Genomic DNA, 20,750 nt, shown 5'->3' with positions numbered 1-20,750 from the left:
ACTATGAAATAACACATATGGAATCATGCAGTAACCAAATAAGTGTTCAACAAATCAAAATATATTTGAGATTCTTCAAAGTAGCCACCCTTTGCCTTGATGACAGCTTTGCGCGCTCTTAGCATTCTCTCAACCAGCTTCATGTGGTAGTCACCTGGAATGCATTTCAATTAACAGGTGTGCCTTGTTAAAAGTTAATTTGTGGAATTTCTTTCCTTAATGCATTTGAGCCAATCAGTTGTGTTGTGACAAGGTAGGGGTGGTATACAGAAGATAGTCCTATTTGGTAAAAGACCAAGTCCATATTATGGCAAGAACAGCTCAAATAAGCAAAGAGAAATGACAGTCCATCATTACTATAAGACAGGTCAGTCAATCCGGAAAATGCCAAGAACTTTTAAAGTTTCTTCAAGTGCAGTCGCAAAAAGCATCAAGCGCTATGATGAAACTGGCTATCAGGAAAGGAAGACCCAGAATTACTTCTGCTGCAGGGGATAAGTTAATTAGAGTTAACGGCACCTCAGATTGCAGCCCAAATAAATGCTTCACAGAGTTCAAGTAACAAACACCTCTCAACATCAGCTGTTCAGATGAGACTGTGTGATTCAGGCCTTCATGGTCAAGTTGCTGCAAAGAAACCACGAATAAAGGACACCAATAAGAAGAGACTCGCTTGGGCCAAGAAACATGAGCAATGGATATTAGACCGGTGATCAGTCCAAATTTTAGATATTTGTTTCGAACTGCCGTGTCTTTGTGAGATGTAGAGTAGGTGAACGGATGATCTCTACATGTGTGGTTCTCACCGTGAAGCATGGAGGAGGGGTGATGGTGTGGGGGTGCTTTGCTGGTGACACTATAGTGATTTATTTAGAATTCAAGGCACACTTAACCAGCATGGCTACCACAGCATTCTGCAGCGATACACCATCACATCTGGTTTGTGCTTAGTGGGACTACCTCCAGGCTGTGTGAGGGCTAATTGACCAAGAAGGAGAGTGATGGAGTGCTGCATCAGATAACCAGGCATCCACAATCACCTGACCTAAGCCCAATTCAGATGGTTTGGGATGAGGAAGGACCACAGAGTCAAGGAAAAGCAGGCAACAAGTGCTCAGCATATGTGGGAACTCCTTCAAGGTTGTTGGAAAAGCATTCCAGGTGAAGCTGGTTGAGAGAATGCTAAGAGTGTGCAAAGCTGTCATCAAGGCAAAGGGTGGCTACTTTGAAGAATCTAAAACTTGTTTTGGGGTTACTACATGATTCCATATGTGTTCTTTCATAGTTTGGATGTCTTCACTATTATTCTACAATGTAGAAAATAGTAAAAATAAAGAAAAACCCTTGAATGAGTGTCAACTTTTGACTGGTACTGTATATATTTTGTTCATAAAAGTCTAGGTAAAACAGTCATTGTATGATTGTTTTTTTATTGTTATTTTTATTGATGATAATTGCCCTTTTTTATTCTTTAAAATGTTATCTTTCAAAAGGTTGATGTAGTGATGAACTTGTTTTCATTCACTTACCCTTTTCTACTTTCATTACTTGTTTCCACTGGGCGCCAACGACGTGGTTGTTGATTAAGCAGCCCCCCGCACCTCTCTGATTCAGAGGGGTTGGGTTAAATGCGGAAGACACATTTCAGTTGAATGCATTCAGTTGTACAACTGACTAGGTATCCCCCTTTCCCTTTTTAATCCTTGATGTGCCTTCATTTAAACATACTGTATGCCATTACTAGGAAGACACCACTTAAAATGCTGACTGATTTTAATAAGTTATTTTACTTAGTCTCAAATGTTTTTCATGTATCATATATGATACATTTTTTTTATAACTAAATGAAATTCCTAAATGTTTAAATGTTAAAACACTAATTTTATCAACTGAAGCTATCCTTTTGCAGCTGTCTAAAGGTGTGAAAATCTGTCAGACTTGGGGTTGTGCAAACACTGTGTGTTTGAAATTATATATACACTACAATCCATATGCACTGTACTTGAATTACTGTAGGTACATTAATAGAGTTAATTTATCCATAGTTTGTATTACTTCTCTGTTAATCCTGAAATAAAACAATCAATCTGTGGATATTGTGCTGATTGAATGTTATTCCATTACTGTCGTGTTACCATAGGTCTCGAACTCACTTCTCCCTCTTCAGAACAGTATATGATATTTTGGAGGGTTTGATTAGAACAGTGTTTGTAGGAAAATGTCCTGTCATATATTTCTAAAATAGAGCTGAGTGACCTCTACAATACTATTAAAGATTGGTAGCAGGTGGTCACTGGTTGGGAAACAACAGGAAAACTAGGTTCTTTCTGTATTTTATCATTTGAAGGTTACCCGGTGTACCAATGTATTAGGTCATGTGCCTTTTAGCTATATGATATCTGGATGTCACTGTGAGAAGAGAATACAGCTGTAATTTATTTTGTAGTTTTTGCAATATATTTGAGTACACTACCACCCAATAGAGAGAAACGACCAGAAAAGAACACCAGAGTAATTGACTGCTCGTGTAAAGATGTCTTGACTCGTGGATGCTAGTGGTTTCCCCGTTAGAGGGCAATTACCCCTCTCGCTCCACATCCCCCTCTGCCTTTATTCCTTCATTACCTGTCCTCACAAGAGAGCTAGTGTTTGTGCATCTGCCTCTCACACCTCACCTCTAGAAACAAGCAGCAGGCATTATAATGTAGAGAGCACAGGAGAGGAGAGCTAAGGGACCATTGGCAGAGATGTAAAGAAAACAATTTGATACCTTGGGCCCCCTTTTTATTTGCATGTGAGGATTGATCATTTATTTTGGGACATGGCTAAACACATCTAGGCTAAACATGATAACGAAATAGACACACTGTCTGCTCCGTTAGGCTGCTTTCGTTATGGGTCATGTGACCTGGCTTCACTCTGTTGGGATTTTCACATGCTCTTAAGAAACCAGGGCCAACATCAAAGGCTGGGGCATTCATCCATAACATTACAGGCAGCCCTGTGGACTATGAATCAGAGAGACGATTGGTGCACAAACATATCCATGTGTTTACGTGTAATGTGACATCAACCTCTTCAAATGTCCCATTTGAAAAGGCCTGCTGCTAACCTGTTATCCTGTAACACAATCCCTGAGAAGAACCACAGTCATCCAAATGAATGTACATACCCTTCTTTCATCAGACCATTTGTTATACGTGAATGTGCAGAGTGAATGCGACTCCATCTAAGTTATAGAAACAGAGTGGGTTATATGATCGTTTTAACACAATTAACCTGAAGTCCTGCTTAGTCCACTATGAGCTTTAAATGTCGTAAAATCCTAAACCTGCTTGCATTGATAACTGTCATATTTATGTCTCCTCAGATGACCTGGTATAACGACAGTGTAATAATGAATGCAAGTGAATTTATGTTGCCTGGAAGAAATGAGAAATGAAATTATTCTCAATCACTGTAGGGCTCAAATGAAATTTACTGTCCCAGAGGCTCAATTGTCAATGATCTGAAAGCATTTGGATGCTCAAGCATCGCCGCATCCCTTCCTGTCTTTCTATTTACCCCCATCAACACTGCTTTCCTCTGACCACAAGAGGGCGACTGCTCACACACAGATCTACTTTTCCAGATCTTCTCTCAATGACAAGTGATGTTCAAATCAAGTAGACACTTTATCATACTGCAACCATGGGACAGTCACTGGCCAAGGCAGAGAAAAAGGAATTAAGGCAGAGCACCATAACATGTTTATTATACAACAGCATATATCAAGTTCCCCCATCCAGATTTTATATTAAGTATTTAATTCCCATCTGTTCTTCACAAAACATGGCTTAGTAGAGGTCACATTTAACCCCTGACCTCAGGGTGAGGGGGGTCAACCTTAGTCAGCAAAAACAATAACAATCAACAGGTTACACACTTATGGACAGGCAAGGGTATCTGGACTTGAAAATTACACTTTGTAATGTTTCTGCTTCTGTAAAAATGTCTCTGCTTGTGCATTATATTAGCAATGCAGCACATTATCCTGTGTGCGTGTGTGTGTGTGTGTGTGTGTGTATCACTGTGAGTGATTTAAGAAATGGCCGCTACATTGGCTTCCTGCCAAAGCTAAGGCTGATTTCAAGGTTTTACTGCTAACTTACAAAGCATTACATGGACTTGGTCCTACCCATCTCACCATTTGGTCCTGCCGTACATACCTACACATATGTTATGGTCACAAGAGGCAGGCCTCCTTACTGTTCCTGGAGGCAGGGCTTTCCTATAGAGCTTTATTTTTATGGAATGGTCTGCCGATCCATGTGAGAGACGCGGAATCGGTCTCAACCTTTAAGACTTTACTGAAGACATCTCTTCAGTAGGTCCTATGATTGAGTGTAGCCTGGCCCAGGGGAGCGAAGGTGAACGGCAAGGCACAGGAGTGACAAGCCCCCTTGCTGAGTTACTGGCTTGCTAGTGCTCTCCCATGCCATCCCTAGGAGGGGTGCATCACATCGTGACAGGCTTTTCCCACTATACTCTACTTGAGTGGGTTGGTCTTCCTGTGATTGATTGAGTTGTTTGTTTTTACACATGTAAGCAAACAAGTGGTTGTAAAAACACACCCTGTCCATTTATGACCTTACAGCCTTTTGCAATGGTCAAAACCATGCTTTGTTGAGCAGGTCAGAAGTTGGCTCAGCTGTAGGTACAGTTCACTAGCACATACATAGACCACTTTAATAATGGAACACTAGTCACTTTAATAATGTTTACATATTTTGCATTACTCATCTCATATGTTTATACTGTATTCTATCCTATTCTACTGTATCTTAGTCTATGCTGCTCTGACATTGCTCACCCAAATATTTATATATTCTTAATTCCATTCCTTTACTTTAGATTTGTGTGTATTGGGTGTTTTGTTGTGAAATTGTTAGATATTACTTGTTAGATATTACTGCACTGTTGGAGTAAAAGACAATCATTTCGCTACACCCGCAATAACAAATGTTTAGTGACACAAACAAACATGCCATGATAATAACAATGCAGATGCATTGCTAGGCAACTTGAAAATCAACTTGGACAGGAACATTATCTCTTAGGCTACATAATAAATTCCAACAGCCAGGTTTTCTTTTACTAAATATGTTTGGAAAGACATGTATCTTATTGATAATATATTGTCAACCAACAATCTTATTAGTTGGTGGATCATTCTTGGAATCTACGTGTGATTTTTTTTCTAAACAGAAAAATGACAGAGTGATAGTTTAAACTATAATATGCTCACAGATGTCCGTTTCTTTGAATGGAGTTTGGGTGCAGTAGTGTTGTGTAAAAGTACAGTCCCTCCCACCCGTGTTTCTCAGTGGCATCACAGTTTATGATGACGCCACTCTCGCCCCGCCCCACGAACTCCATCTTTGCGTTAATTTCATTCCTGCTCTCATTCCGGACATACTTCACATCTCTGTAGATGCACAGTGAATTTTACACACTTCAGCCGGCTGCTCTGAAGAACAAAAATCCTTGGCAGTTCTGAAAAAAACAAACATCTCAGCCCTTACAGCAAAACCGAAATACAGCGAAAATTGTTACAATTAACCATAATAGAGGTGTTTTAAGGTAAGTTTGCTACTACTTTTTACGAAAAGTTATTGTGGTGCGTTTGTATAGTAGACTACTGGAAAATCAAAAGTGGTCAGATTTAATTGGAAAATAAATATTGAAGGTTGATTACTATATCACAAATATGTATCTAATGTATGTAATAGAATTAAGCCACTTGTGAAATAAATTGTAGAAACTATGCGAGCGTGCCATATTGGCTGGCTGGAGCCTACGTCGGAGAGCTGTGCCTTTCACTTTGTCCATAGACGTCGTCCGACATTGCATGAACATCTTTGACATTTTTTACATTTTTCCTGAAGAAAATGTTGGATATTGCAACAGTGTATCCACCAAGTACTGTAGAACACATATGGTTTACTTTACATGCGTCTAAGTTATTATCTTTGTGTTTTTCCCCGTACAGGCAGGGAGTTGCCGTCAGGGATATTTTGCTTTCTGTGCGCAACAAAGCATACGAGTCAGAAGGACTTGTTGCATCCTCGGGTTTTCATTTGGCCCTTTGATAACTGTAAGTAGAATATACGTTGTATTCTTCCAATATACAATTTCGTTGATATAAATATTGTATCCTTATCAGTAACTTGTTGCGTGTGGAATTATTGTTGGGTATGATATTTACCCCCGAAGGACTTTTCCTTAAAAGTTAGTTTTACATTTCCCATATAAATAAACATATTTTTAAAATGATTTTAACTATCTGGTGTATTATGTTTGAATGAGAAAGTTTATACAGAGTAGCCTTTGTTAATGATTCACTTGTGTAATACTGCACCTTTCCCTCCTGTGATTTCATGAATCTGGGTAAGAAACTAGACGCTTGAACATCATCTTATCACTGAAAATATTTTTGTAATTTGGTTTATCAGTGCTGTGATTAAATGCAATGAAATACTGCATTAATCACCATTCTCTCATCCTAGAAAATATGCCAGCAATTAATCCATGAACCCATGGATTAGAAGTTGGTTTTGATCATGCTTAATCAAATGTTAATAACCTGCTTTCTGAAGTTTCATTTTAATTCTAATACTTTTTTTGGCACAATGTGAAACATCTCATCTCATTTAGATAATTCAGCGATATCTTCAATGAAGTACTGACTTGAATCTAATGTTGTCAAGTATTCAGGTTTACTTGTCAGTATTTGTTTCCTGCGTGATGTGTTATGAAACAGTTTTTTAATCAGACCATTGGTAAAGTTAATGTGATTATCACTTTCCTAAAAGTAGACTTTATTAGTTGTTACATTTAAAATAAAGCTTGAAATAAATATTTTGTCTAGTCAAGAGGGACATCGAAGATTAAACCTCTTCTGAAATCAGAGGGATGGTGGCAGGTGCAAAACGAGTTACTTCTGGGAGTAGAGGATGTGTGGAACATTGGACAAGGGGAGGAAGGAATGGAAAGGGGGTATTTTATTGTCTCGGTTGTGTTTAGGCTGTGAGTGTATGGAGCTGTTGAATCACCATGGGCAAACCGTCCTATTCTCCAGTCCGTTGACATCTGCTTTCAGTACTTCATGCACCTGTAGAGGGGGAAAAAATGCAAATCCTGACATTTGCGCTTACCCCTCCGCGCAGTGGAAATGGGGACTAACGACCATTTGTTTGGCTGCCTCACTGTCTAGGCCAGCCTATTGTTATACCAGAAACAGGCGCTAGTGGTTGAAGCACCATATGGCTCCTGTGTGCCTAGTCAGTGCTATCTGTTCATTTAGCTTATCAATGGCATTATAATATGGTTGATTTTTGAGTCGCCAGCTATTTTTGCTTCTTTGTACAGGGAAAAGCAGTCTCCACAGCCTTAGAAACAGGGCTGGATTAATGCAGGGGCTTACCGGGGCTGAAGCTCCTGGGCCAGTGGGGGGCCTAAGAGGGAGCAAAAAATACATTAAGGAAATATATACAGTATATATTATATATGTAGTGTGTGTGTGTATATACAGTTGAAGTCGTAAGTTTACATACACACGTTTTCCAACCACTCCACAAATTTCTTGTTAACAAACTGTAGTTTTGGCATGTCAGTTAGGACATCTACTTTGTGCATGACACAAGTCATTTTTACAACAATTGTTTAAAGAAAGATTATTTCACTTCTAACTCACTGTATCACAATTCCAGTGGGTCAGAAGTTTACATACACTAAGTTGACTGTGCCTTTAAACAGCTTGGAAAATTCCAGAAAATTATGTCATGGCTTTGAAGCTTCTGATAGGCTAATTGACATCATTTGATTCAATTGGAGGTGTACCTGTGGATGTATTTCAAGGCCTACCTTCAAACTCAGTGCCTCTTTGCTTGACATCATGGGAAAATCTAAATAAATCAGCCAAGACCTCAGAAAATAAATTGTAGACCTCCGCAAGTCTGGTTCATCCTTGGGAGCAATTTCCAAAAGCCTGAAGGTACCACGTTCATCTGTACAAACAATAGTATGCAAGTATAAACACCATGGGACCACGCAGCCGTCATACCGCTCAGGAAGGAGACGCATTCTGTCTCCTAGAGATGAACGTACTTTGGTGCGAAAAGTGAAAATCAATCCCAGAACAACAGCAAAGGAACTTGTGAAGATGCTGAAGGAAACAGGTACAAAAGTATCTATATCCACAGTAAAACGAGTCCTACATCGACATAACCTGAAAGGCCGCTCAGCAAGGCAGAAGCCACTGCTCCAAAACCGCCATAAAAAAGCCAGACTACGGTTTGCAACTGCACATGGGGACAAATATCATACTTTTTGGAGAAATTTCCTCTGGTCTGATGAAACAAAAATACAGTGGATATAAAAAGTCTTTGTGGTTTTTGTGATGTAAAATAATGAGACAAAGATAAATAATGTCAGAACTTTTCCTACTGTTAATGTGACCTATAATGTGAACAATTGAAAAACAAACTGAAATCTTCGAGGGGGAAAAATGAAAAATAAAAACCTTACAATAACCTGGTTGCATAAGTGGGGATGTGGCTGTGTTCAGAATTAACCAATCACATTCAAACTCATGTTAAATAGAAGTCATTACACACCTGCCATCATTTAAAGTGACTCTGATTAATCACAAATAAAGTTCAGCTGTTCTAGTAGGATTTTCCTGACATTTTCTTAGTTGCATCTCAGAGCAAAAGCCATGATCCGCAGAGAGCTTCCAAAGCATCAGAGGGATCTCATTGTTGAAAGATATCAGTCAGGAGAAGGGTACAAAATAATTTCCAAAGCATTACATATACCATGGAACACAGTGAAGACAGTCATCATCAAGTGGAGAAAATATGGCACCACAGAGACATTACCAAGAACTGGACGTCCCTCCAAAATGTATGAAAAGACGAGAAAACTGGTCAGGGAGGCTTCCAAGAGGCCTACAGGAACATTAAAGGAACTGCAGGAATTTCTGGCAAGTACTGGCTGTGTGCTACATGTGACAACAATCTCCCGTATTCTTCATATTAATGGGCTATGGGGTAGGGTGGCAAGACGGAAGCCTTTTCTTACAATGAAAAACATCCAAGCCCGGCTGAAGTTTGCAAAAACAAACATCAAGTCCCCCAAAGGCACGTGGGAAAATGTGTTATGGTCTGATGAAACCAAGGTTGAACTTTTTGGCCATAATTCCAAAAGGTATGTTTGGCGCAAAAACAACACTGCACATCACCCAAAGAACACCATACCCACAGTGAAGCATGGTGGTGGCAGCATCATACTTTGGGGCTGTTTTTCTTCAGCTGGAACCGGGGCCTTAGTCAGGGTGGAGGGAATTATGAACAGTTCCAATTACCAGGCAATTTTGGCACAAAACCTTCAGGCGTCCGTTAGAAAGCTGAAGATGAAGAGGAAGTTCACCTTTCGGCACGACAACGACCCAAAGCACACATCCAAATCCACGAAAGCATGGCTTCACCAGAAGAAGATTAACGCTTTGGAATGGCCCAGCCAGAGCCCAGACCTGAATCCAATTGAACATCTCTGGGGTGATCTGAAGAGGGCTGTGCACAGGAGATGTCCTCGCAATCTGCCAGATTTGGAGCGCTTTTGCAAAGAAGCGTGGGCAAATATTGCCACATCAAGATGTGCCATGCTAATAGACTCCTACCCAAAAATAATGAATGCTGTAATAAAATCAAAAGGTACTTCAACAAAGTATTAGTTTAAAGGTGTGCACACTTATGCAACCAGGTTATTGTGAGTTTTCTATTTTTTATTTTTCCCCCTCAAAGATTTCAGTTTGTTTTTCAATTGAATTGTTCATGTTATAGGTCACATTAAAGGTGGAAAAAGTTCTGACATGATTTATCTTTGTCTCATTATTTTACATCACAAAAACCTGGCATTTTAACAGGGGTGTGTAGACTTTTTAAATCCACTGTAGAACTGTTTGGCCATAATGACCATCGTCATGTTTGGAGGAAAAAGGGGGAGGCTTGCAAGCCGAAGAACACCATCCCAACCATGAAGCACCGGGGTGGCAGCATCATGTTGCGGGGGTACTTTGCTGCAGGAGAGACTGGTGCACTTCACAAAATAGATGGCATCATGAGGGAGGAAAATTATGTGGATATATTGAAGCAACATCTCAAGACATCAGTCAGGAAGTTAAAGCTTGGTTGCAAATGGGTCTTCCAACTGGACAATGACCCCAAGCATACTTCCAAAGTTGTGGCAAAATGACTTAAGGACAACAAAGTCAAGGTATTGGAGTGGCCATCACAAAGCCCTGACCTCAATCCTATAGAAAATTTGTGTGCAGAACTGGAAAAGCGTGTGCGAGGAAGGAGGCCTACAAACCTGACTCAGTTACACCAGCTCTGTCAGGAGAAATTGGCCAAAATTCACCCAACATATTGTGGAAGGCTACCCAAAACGTTTGACCCAAGTTAAACAATTTAAAGGCAATGCTACCAAATACTAATTGAGTGTATGTAAACTTCTTACCCACTGGGAATGTGATGAAAGAAATAAAAGCTGAAATAAATAATTCCCTTTTACTATTATTCTGACATTTAACTTTCTTATAATAAAGTGGTGATCCTAACTGACCTAAGACAGGGAATCTTTACTAGGATTAAATGTCAGGAATTGTGAAAAACTGAATTTAAATGTATTTGGCTAAGGTGTATGTACATTTCTGACTTCAACGTATGTACATTTCTGACTTCAACTGTATATATATATATATATATATATATATATATATATATATATATATAATGCCTTTTGTTATGCAACTGCCAACCACAGGAGGATTCAGGAGTCCGCTCTCAATGAGGTATAAACAGCCTGCTTCTGCTATTCGTCAGATGGGGGGAGGAGAGGTGGTAGGGGGTACACGTGGATAAATGGGGGCCCCTGCCTTGATTGGATAACTGAGTAATAAACCAATTAAAATAAACTGCATAATAAATCAAATGTGACTGGTAAATTGTGTGAGTCAAGGGCTGGGCAAGAAATATAAAACATTCCAATTTCTTATCCAACAACAGGAGACCACTCTCAATGTTCAAAATACACCAGAGAGCATTATTTTACCACAGAGGATCAATAGATTATAAAAAAATAACTGTGGATTAAATTTGATCACAAGCACATACAGGTAACTGCCAAAATACAGGACACACCACCATAGTATCTTAAAAGGGTCTTTGGCCACCAAGACCTGCCAGAACATCTTCAATGCACCTTGGCATAGATTCTACAAGTGGACCTAAACCATGCCAGGAAAATGCACCCCACACCATAACATATTATTTGTATCCCTCATTTACTCAAATATTTCCTTTTATTTAGGCAGTTACCAGTTGGTTGCCTACAGTCGGGAAGGCCCATTGGTGCCAAATGTACAGCTTTTTGCAGTAGTGGTCATAGACATATAATCCATAGAAGGGTTTTAGAACCTCTTACCCTGGCAGTTAGACTATTAAACTCATGGGTACACTAGCAATGGCTGCCAGTTCTGACTTGAATGGGAACTGCCATCTATGGATTATATTTATATGGTTGGTTCCGGCTGTCTGTTTGCCTTTTACAAATTTCAAAATACAATTGCGGGAAAAACGTATTGTTTTTGCCTACTGAAAAGAGAAGACCAATCTGTCTGTACAACCAATAGATTCACTACCGTTCAAAAGTTTGGGGTCACTTAGAAATGTCCTTGTTTTTGAAAGAAAAGCACATTGTTTTGTCCATTAGAATAACATCAAATTGATCAGAAATACAGTGTAGACATTGTTAATGTTGTAAGCCATAGGCTACTACTCACGGTGATGGCCGATACGCTCCTATTGGCAATAGCCTATCTCAAGATGAGCTACTTTGAAAAACAACATTTTTAAGATTTTCTTTTAACGTAGAATTGCATGAAATGTGTTTTTTAAAAGGGCACTTTTTTTATGAACCCTTCTAGCTAATGTTCCTAAAAACACCTCTGCTCAACTCTAGCCTATGCCACATCGCAAATGTTATTATGGCTTTATTATAAAGGGCTTTTTCTTCAACAGTAAATGTTAAGGAGTCAGAATTAATTCTATGTAAATGCCTGGACTTTATCCCCAAAAACGAAATGTTATTTCCATGTCTTTTAAAAACCATTGGTTTCGTCACAGTGTTATGAAACAGGTGAACAGGGGATTCACCTTCTTAGTGGGGGAAGGATGCACTGCTGTGTGAAACAAGAATCTCTCACAATTTCATCTGATTGCAAATGGGCATCCCTCTGCTGTTCTAAAGTCTGAAATGGCCATTTTAAACATTTTTAGAAGTCATGGAAACTAAATTAGGTGTCAGTGTTAACGATGTGTCATTCGGTCCCTCTGTCCTTTCCTCGTCTTATTCTCAGAGTAGTGAAAATGAATGTTGAGAGAGTGCCTGAGAGAGAGAGGTCTCAATTCTCTGGCCTGATAAGATTCCGTGTTATGTGATACTTGCAGGAAATGAAATGTGTGGTGGCCACAGAGGAAGGCTGTAATTTGGGAGGAAGAGACAATTCAACAGAAAGAGAAAATGAATATGAAATAAACATTTGGGAGCAGGTTTGTTAGAGCAACAATGCGTGGTGCACTGGGCTGGTGTGTTGCAGTGCTGGTGCAGGGGCAGGGGGGCAGGCTTTGTTTGGAGAGCAGGGGTACAATGGGCGTCCTCCGGAGACCTGGCTGCAGGAGGGCCGGCCACTCTAACCGCCTGTTCCCCGGGCCTCCCTCCGTGCCCTGAGGTATACCCTGTGTCACAAAGGGAGAGTTTCAGCACAGTCTGATGCACTGCACGTTTAGCTCCACAAGGTACATGGTGGGTGCCACCTAAAAACATACAGCTGAGCATCTGCTCCAGCGCTAGCTGCAGCTGCAGGGAACCTCTGCCTGCCAGCTTCTTCTGGCTGCACTTTGGCCCTGTACAGCAACACTGTAACTGTAGAGTTAGGACACACCAAACCACAGGGTTAGAAGGGTAAGGACAGATGAGGGTGCTTTCATTATCCCTTCTCATCAGTATCAACAGCCCGCACAACAAAAAGTAACACAATAAAATAACAATAACAAGGCTATATACAGGGGGTACCAGTACCGAGTCAATGTGTGGGGGTGCAATGTATGGGCTAGGTTAGTTGAGGTAATTTGTACATGTAGGTAGGGGTAAAGTGAATATGCATAGATAATAAACAGCAAGTAGCAGCAGTGTAAAAACAAAGGGGGGGTCAATATAAATAGTCCGGAGGGCCCTTTGATGAATTGTTCAGCAGTCTTATGGCTTGGGGGTAGAAGCTGTTAAGGATCCTTTTGGTCCTAAACTTGGCGCTCCGGTACCACTTGGCGCTCCGGTACCAAGTCTTTGACAACTTTTTGGGCCTTCCTCTGACACCACCTAGTATATAGGTCCTGGATGTCAGGAAGCTTGGCCCAGTACGCACAACCCTCTGTAGCGCCTTACGGTCAGATGCCGAGCAGTTGCCATACCAGGCGGTGATGCAACCCGTCAGGATGCTCTCGATGATGCAGCTGTAGAACTTTTTGAGGATCTCGGGACCCGTGCCAAATCTTCTCAGTCTCCTGAGGGGATTAAGGTGATGTCGTGCCCTCTTCACAACTGTCTTGGTGTGTTTGGACCATGATAGTTCATTGGTGATGTGAACACCAAGGAACTTGAAACTCTCGACCTGTTCGGCCCGCCTTTTTTTGTAGTCCACGACCTTTGTCTTGCCCACATTGAGGGAGAGTTGTTGTCCTGGCACCACATTTCACTGCCAGGTCTCTGACCTCCTCCCAAATGGGCTGTCTCATCGTTGTGGGTGATCAGGCCTACCACTGTTGTGTCGTCAGCAAACTTAATGATGGTGTTGGAGTCGTGCTTGGCCACGCAGTCGTGGGTGAACAGGGAGTACAGAGGGTACTAAGCACGCACCACTGAGGGTTGAGGATCAGCGTGGCAGATGTGTTGTTACCTACCCTCACCACCTGGGGGCGGCTCATCAGGATTCCAGGATCCAGTTGCAGAGGGAGGTGTTTAGTCCCAGGATCCTTAGCTTAGTGATGAGCTTTGAGGGCAATATGGTGTTAAACGCCAAGCTGTAGTCAATGAACAGCATTGTCACATTGGTGTTCCTTTTGTCCAGGTGGGAAAGGGCAGTGTGGAGTGCAATAGAGATTGCATCATCTGTGGATCTGTTGGGGCGGTATGTGAATTGGAGTAGGTATAGGGTTTCTGGCATGATGGTGTTGATGTGAGCCATGACCAGCCTTTCAAAACACTTCATGGCTACCGATGTGAGTGCTATGGGGCGGTAATCATTTAGGCAGGTTACCTTCGCTTTCTTGTGCCCAGGGACTATGGTGGTCTGCTTGAAACATGTAGGTATTACAGGCTCAGTCAGGGAGAGGTTGAAAATGTCAGTGAAGACACTTGCCAGTTGGTCCGCGCATGCTTTGAGTACACGTCCTGGTAATCCGTCTGGCCCGCGGCTTTGTGAATGTTGACCTGTTTAAAGGTCTTGCTCACATCGGCTACGGAGAGCTTGATCATACATTCGTCCGGAACAGCTGGTGCTCCCATGCATGCTTCAGTGTTGCTTGCCTCAAAGCGAGCATAAAAGGCATTTAGCTCGTCTGGTAGGCCCACGTCACTGGGCACCTCGCGGCTTTTTTTTTTTGTAGAAACATTTCAAGGAGGATCAATGGAAACAGGATGCACCTAAGCTCAACTTCGAGACTCATAGCAAAGTGTCTGAATACTTATGTAAATAAGGTATTTCTGTTTTGTTTTTTATACATTTGCAAAAATGTCTAAAAACCTCTGTCGTCATTAAAAGTTATTTTAATCCATTTTAGAATAAGTCTGTAACGTAACAAAATGTGGAAAAAGTCAAGGGGTCTGAATACTTTCTGAATGCACTGTATTTAATCAATGGGATTATATATATTGCTCCACAAGCTTTAAAAAAATTATACCACTTTAATTCTTACTGATATACAATTAAGTGACACAAATCACTGCCTCAGCGTAATTTAAAGCATCTGACAGCTTTAATCTAAGGCCCTTACTTTTCCAAAAATAGAAATCCTGATTGATCAATCAATCAAATTCATTTAAAGAACTTTTTACATCAGACGATGTCACAAAGTGCTGTACAGAAAACCAGCGTAAAACTCCAAACAGCAAGCAATGCAGATGTAGAAGCACAGTGGGTAGGTAAAACTCCCTAGAAAGGCAGGAACCTAGGAAGAAACCTAGACAGGAACCAGGCTCTGAGGGGTGGCCAGTCCTCTTCTGGCTGTGCCGGGTGGAGACTATAACAGAACATGGCCAAGATGTTCAAACGTTCATAGATGACCAGCAGGGTCAGATAATAATCACAGTGGTTGTAGAGGGTGCAACAGGTCAGCACCTCAGGAGTAAATGTCAGTTGGCTTTTCATAGCCGATCATTCAGAGTTAGAGACAGCAGGTGCGGTAGAGAGAGAGTACAAAACAGCAGGTCTGGGACAAGGTAGCACGTCCAGTGAACAGGTCAGGGTTCCATAGCCGCAGGCAGAACAGTTGAAACTGGAGCAGCAGCATGACCAGGTGGACTGGGGACAGCAAGGAGTCATCAGGCCAGGTAGTCCTGAGGTATGGTCCTAGGGCTCAGGTGCTCTGAGAGAAGATAGAGAAAGATATATATATATATATATATATATATATAATTAGAGGGAGCATACTTAAATTCGCACAGGACACCAGATAAGACACGAGGAATACTCCACATATAACAGACTGACCCTAGCCCCCCGTAACATAAACTATTGCAGCATAAATACTGGAGGCTGAGACAGGAGGGGTCGGGAGACACTGTGGTCCCGTCCGACGATACCCCCAGACAGGGCCAACTAGGCAGGATATAACCCCACCCACTTTGCCAAAGCACAGCCCCCACACCACTAGAGGGATATCTTCAACCACCAACCTACTACCCTTAGACAAGGCCGAGTATAGCCCACGAAGATCTCCCCCACGGCACGAACCCGAGGGGGGCGCCAACCCGGACAGGAAGATCACGTCAGTGACTCAACCCACTCAAGTGACGCACCCCTCCTAGGGACGGCATGGAAGAGCACCAGTAAGCCAGTGACTCAGCCCCGTAATAGGGTTAGAGGCAGAGAATCCCAGTTGAGAGAGAGTGATAGATCCTGTTAGCTGTTTAGTCTACAGATGGTAGGGACCCACGAACCATGTGTCATGAGAGCAATATGCTAACCATCCGTCAATGCATGAGTCAGAGCATGAAGCTAAAACAAACATCAGAGTTTTTGACCTGTTCTGAAATGGGAAATCCAGGCTTCAACTACTTCCTTTCCATGGACTGAGTACAGTACAGTAGTATTGACAGCATGTACTGCTTATACCACAAGTAAAGAAAAATACCTTATTATAGCAGATACATTGAGGACAATTTTTGGTTCCTGCAATGGTATTGGCACTATGCTACTATTTTACTGTACTGCAACGTTGGTTCAGTACTAACAGTTATGATACACAGGAATATGGTATCAGACTATTTCAGTGGATATCTAAACTCTTTTGACAAATTTACTTTACAAGAGGTCAGATGTAGTCCAAAAGAAAAGAAGCCCCCATCACGCTGTTGCACTTCTTTCGGTTAATAAAAGGTGTCTTTGACTATTTGAATATATTGGGTTTGTACATTTCATTATGCGGCGCTGAAAAAGTATTTGTTGCGTCCTGAGCACCGTTACTGTTATCTAACGGATGTTGTATCAGTGTTTAGCCCAGGGACACACAGGGTTCACAGCCCTCTTTGTAACCACGTGCTCCTAACCCTGCGGAGTGTCAAGGAAGGATCCTACTCAAACACTCAGCAGGCTGCTCTGGAGTTCACACTTCTTGGAGCATGTTGATATTACTCCAACCTCCAGGCCTGTCTTTCTTGGTAGAGCCTATTCAATCAAATTTATAAAGCCCTATTGCTGAGGGAGGGTGAGTGACGCCCCAGGAAGATGACACCTAATAGAGGGCTTTGACTCAACGATATAGCTGCCTGAAGAACAATAGGAGTTGTGCTTATATGAAACCCAGCAGTAACATAATACCTGGAGGAAGTAGACCTGCCCAAATATCTATGGACAATACATGGGGGAAGCAGTCTGCTTTAAGGTCCATTTAAATCAACCAGATTCGATCCAGACACACCTAGACCCAATTCAGCGGAATGCCCCCGCCCTATGACCCAACTAGCAATTTAGAGCAGTCCGTCGTGATCCTGATAGCACACAGAAAAGAAGGGGCAGGGCCTGGATTAGAGTTTTGATTGGCCTGAAAATTCTTGTTCAGTTTCTGCCATCAAAATAATGTCATCAGCATATAGGAGGGTACTTAGCACTTAATCATCATATCTACAGTGCCTTCAGAAAGTATTCACACCACTTGACTTTGCCCACATTTTATTGTTACAAAGTGGGATTCAAATGGATTTAATTGTTATTTTTGTTAATGATCAATACAAAATACACATGTCAAAGTGAAAGACATTTAAAAAAAAAAAATGTTTTTAATGAAAAATATAACACTAATATATCTTGATTTGATAAGAGCTTTCCACACCTGGATTGTGCAACATTTGCCCATCATTCTCTTCAAAATTCTTCAAGCTGTCAAATTGATTGTTGATCGTTGCTAGACAACCATTTTCAGGCAGGAACATTCAATGTCTTCTTGGTAAGTAACTCCAGTGTAGATTTGGCATTGTGTTTTAGGTGAAATTCCTGCTGAAAGGTAAATTAATCTTCCAGTGTCTGGTGGAAAGCAGACTGTACCAGATTTTGTCTGTACTTAGCTCCATTCTGTTTATTTTTTATCCTGAAAAAATCCCCAGTCAATTACAAGCACATACCCATAACATGATGCAGCCACCACTATGCTTGAAAATATGGGAAGTGGTACTTGCTAATGTGTTTTATTGGATTTGCCCCAAACATAACACTTTGTATTCAGGACCAAAAATGAATTGCTTTGCCAATTTTTTTGCAGTATTGCTTTAGTGCCATGTTGCAAACAAGGATATATGTTTTGTAAAATGTTTCTTTCTTCTGTACAGGTTTCCTTTTTTTTCACTCTGTCAATTAGGTTAGTATTGTGGAGTAACTACAATGTTGTTGATCCATCCTCAGTTCACCTATCACAGCCATTAAACTCTGTAACTGTTTTAAAGTCACCATTGGCCTCATGGTGAAATCCCTGAGTGGTTTCCTTCCTCTCCCCCAAATGAGTTAGGAAGGACGCCTGTATCTTTGTAGTGACTGGGTGTATTGATACACCATCCAAAGTGTAATTAATTAATAACCATGCTTAAAGGGATATTCAGTGTCTGCTTCAATTTTGTCTTTTTTTTCAGTGACAAATCAATTAAATTCAAGCTGTAACACAACAAAATGTGGAAAAAGTCAAGATTTGCGAATACTTTCTGAAGGCACTGTAACTCTAATGAATTAAAATAACAGAATGGCACATTTTGAGTTTAAATATTTGTGCTTTGTGTCACCAGTGCATATGGTTTTCTCATCCTGTAAAAGTTGTATTTTGAAATAGCGCTCAAGGGGTCATTTTTAAGAGATGTTTGGCAAGGATCGGCAACTTTGAAACTGCAGAACCTATATCGCATCAAATCAGACTCTAAATTCCAGGATGAGTGCTGCGAGCACACAGACCAGTCAAGAGCGCAGAAATTTGGTCGAGAGAGCAGAGGATGTTCAAGTGTGAGTTTGGGCGAGCTGAACATCATTGTTGCAGATCAAAAAGAAAAATGTCTGAATAAAAAAAAAATTGAACCTAAGCAAAGAACCATGGTTAAAATGTGTAAAAAGCATCAAATTGTCTTTGCCAAGTTTACGCTCTCAATTTCTCAAGTTGCTCGCTCTCAAGTCTTGGCACCTTTTGGGTTTCAATGTATCCTTTTTCTGGTCGTCACTAGTTGCCACAAAGTCATAATCCCCACCTATTTCTACAATGTATCTTGTTAAAATGTGATTTTAAACCTAACCACACTGCTAATCTTATGCCTAACCTTAAATTAAGACCATAAAGCAAATCTTTGTTCTCTTTAATTTTTATTTGGGCTTTGTGGCTGTGGTTTTCTCGATTGGATTTCAGGCTGTTGGGGGGCGGCCTTAGAAGCAGGTGCATGTCGAGAAACCTTACATTGGTCACTTTCACTGGAGTGATGGACGAACTAACAAATGCTTGCCCTTGGCCAGTCCAGTGTTGTCATGTGATTGGTTGAGTCTTGGGTGCATATGACCTCAAACTGATGCACTTCAGAGCCGTCTGTTTAGTTTGCTAGCCGGCTTGAACAGTAAGTACCGAACAACTTGGGAAACTTGAAACAAACAAAGTCATTGGGAAATAAATTAAATGGCTATGCAATACCTTGAGATGAATCTACTTGCTAAAGTTAGCTAGCTAGCTAATTACTTGTTAGCCAGCAACATTCGTCTGTTAGCTAAGTAACACCATAGTCCATCACTAGTTTGTTTTTCTTCATCTTTCCACAAGTGTCTTATGTGTTTGCATGATATGAGGGCGTTAATCCCAATGTATTAAAGAATAGGTGGAGTATGGGCATAATTTGGCTGATCTAAGAAATGAATTCATCATACACTAGGTCCTGGCCATAATTTAAGCCAGCTAAATATAATGACTCCATTGTTGAGAATAACATGTGGGTACACACATAATAATGGCATAACGATCACGACGTCGCAAGAAAGGAAGGACTTGTGGGCTAGTTAAAGGGTAGGAAGCATGAGTTTTTACTCACCAGTGTGATCAAAAACGTAGTAACCGAGTTTTAGTCAATCATTTTTATTTTATTTCACCTTTATTTAACCAGGTAGGCCAGTAGAGAACAAGTTCTCATTTACAACTGCGACCTGGCAGTTACCAAGAAGTACAAACATAGTTATGTTTTTGGGTTGTTACATATTTATTAACTTATTTACAGATATCTTCTAAACTACCCACAATGCACTATTGCTCATTGTTATATGTAGGATCTAGTCTTCTACCGAGTTCATACGCTAGCTCAAGCTGGCTAAGGTTAGCCACACCGCATGCTCTTCACAGACTTTGTGGCTGTTATCTAGTGGGAACCCGTTAGCATGGCAGGTTCTGGTGCCTTCAAACTTGGTTGCTCTTTTTTTATTTTATTTCGTTTCAACTTTATTTAACCAGGGAGGCCAGTTGAGAACAAGTTCTCATTTACAACTGCGACCTGGCCAAGATAAAGCATAGCAATTCGACACATACAACAACACAGAGTTACACATGGAATAAACAAAACATACAGTCAATAATACAGTAGAAAAAAGAAAACAAAGTCTATATACAGTGAGTGCAAATGAGGTAAGATAAGGGAGGTAAGGCAATAAATAGGCCATGGTGGCAAAGTAATTACAATATAGCAATTAAACACTGGAATGGTAGATGTGCAGAAGATGAATGTGCAAGTAGAGATATTGGGGTGCAAAGGAGCAAGATAAATAAATAAATACAGTATGGGGATGAGGTAGATAGATGGGCTGTTTACAGATGCAGTGATCTGTGAGCTGCTCTGACAGCTGGTGCTTAAAGCTAGTGAGGGAGATATGA

The 20,750-nt window shown here is 40.9% G+C and overlaps 1 protein-coding gene across 2 annotated transcripts in view; it reads left to right on the top strand.

Annotated features, from left to right (window-relative positions):
- Positions 1-5,388: 5,388 nt before the first annotated feature.
- Positions 5,389-20,750, top strand: part of LOC115197471 (transcriptional enhancer factor TEF-1-like) — a 108,661-nt gene continuing 93,299 nt past the window's right edge. Inside the window, exons 1-2 of one of the 2 annotated variants that reach the window (XM_029759031.1) lie at positions 5,389-5,622; positions 6,032-6,136. The gene's annotated coding sequence lies outside the window, so the exon portion shown is untranslated. The remainder of the gene's footprint in view (positions 5,623-6,031; positions 6,137-20,750) is intronic. The other variant, XM_029759029.1, reaches the window with a different exon arrangement.

Source organism: Salmo trutta, chromosome 7, assembly GCF_901001165.1.
Source record: "Salmo trutta chromosome 7, fSalTru1.1, whole genome shotgun sequence".
NCBI classification, from domain to species: Eukaryota; Metazoa; Chordata; class Actinopteri; order Salmoniformes; family Salmonidae; genus Salmo; species Salmo trutta.
The sequence above is the reverse complement of the archived record's forward strand: the minus strand, read 5'-3'. Positions and strand labels throughout refer to the sequence as shown.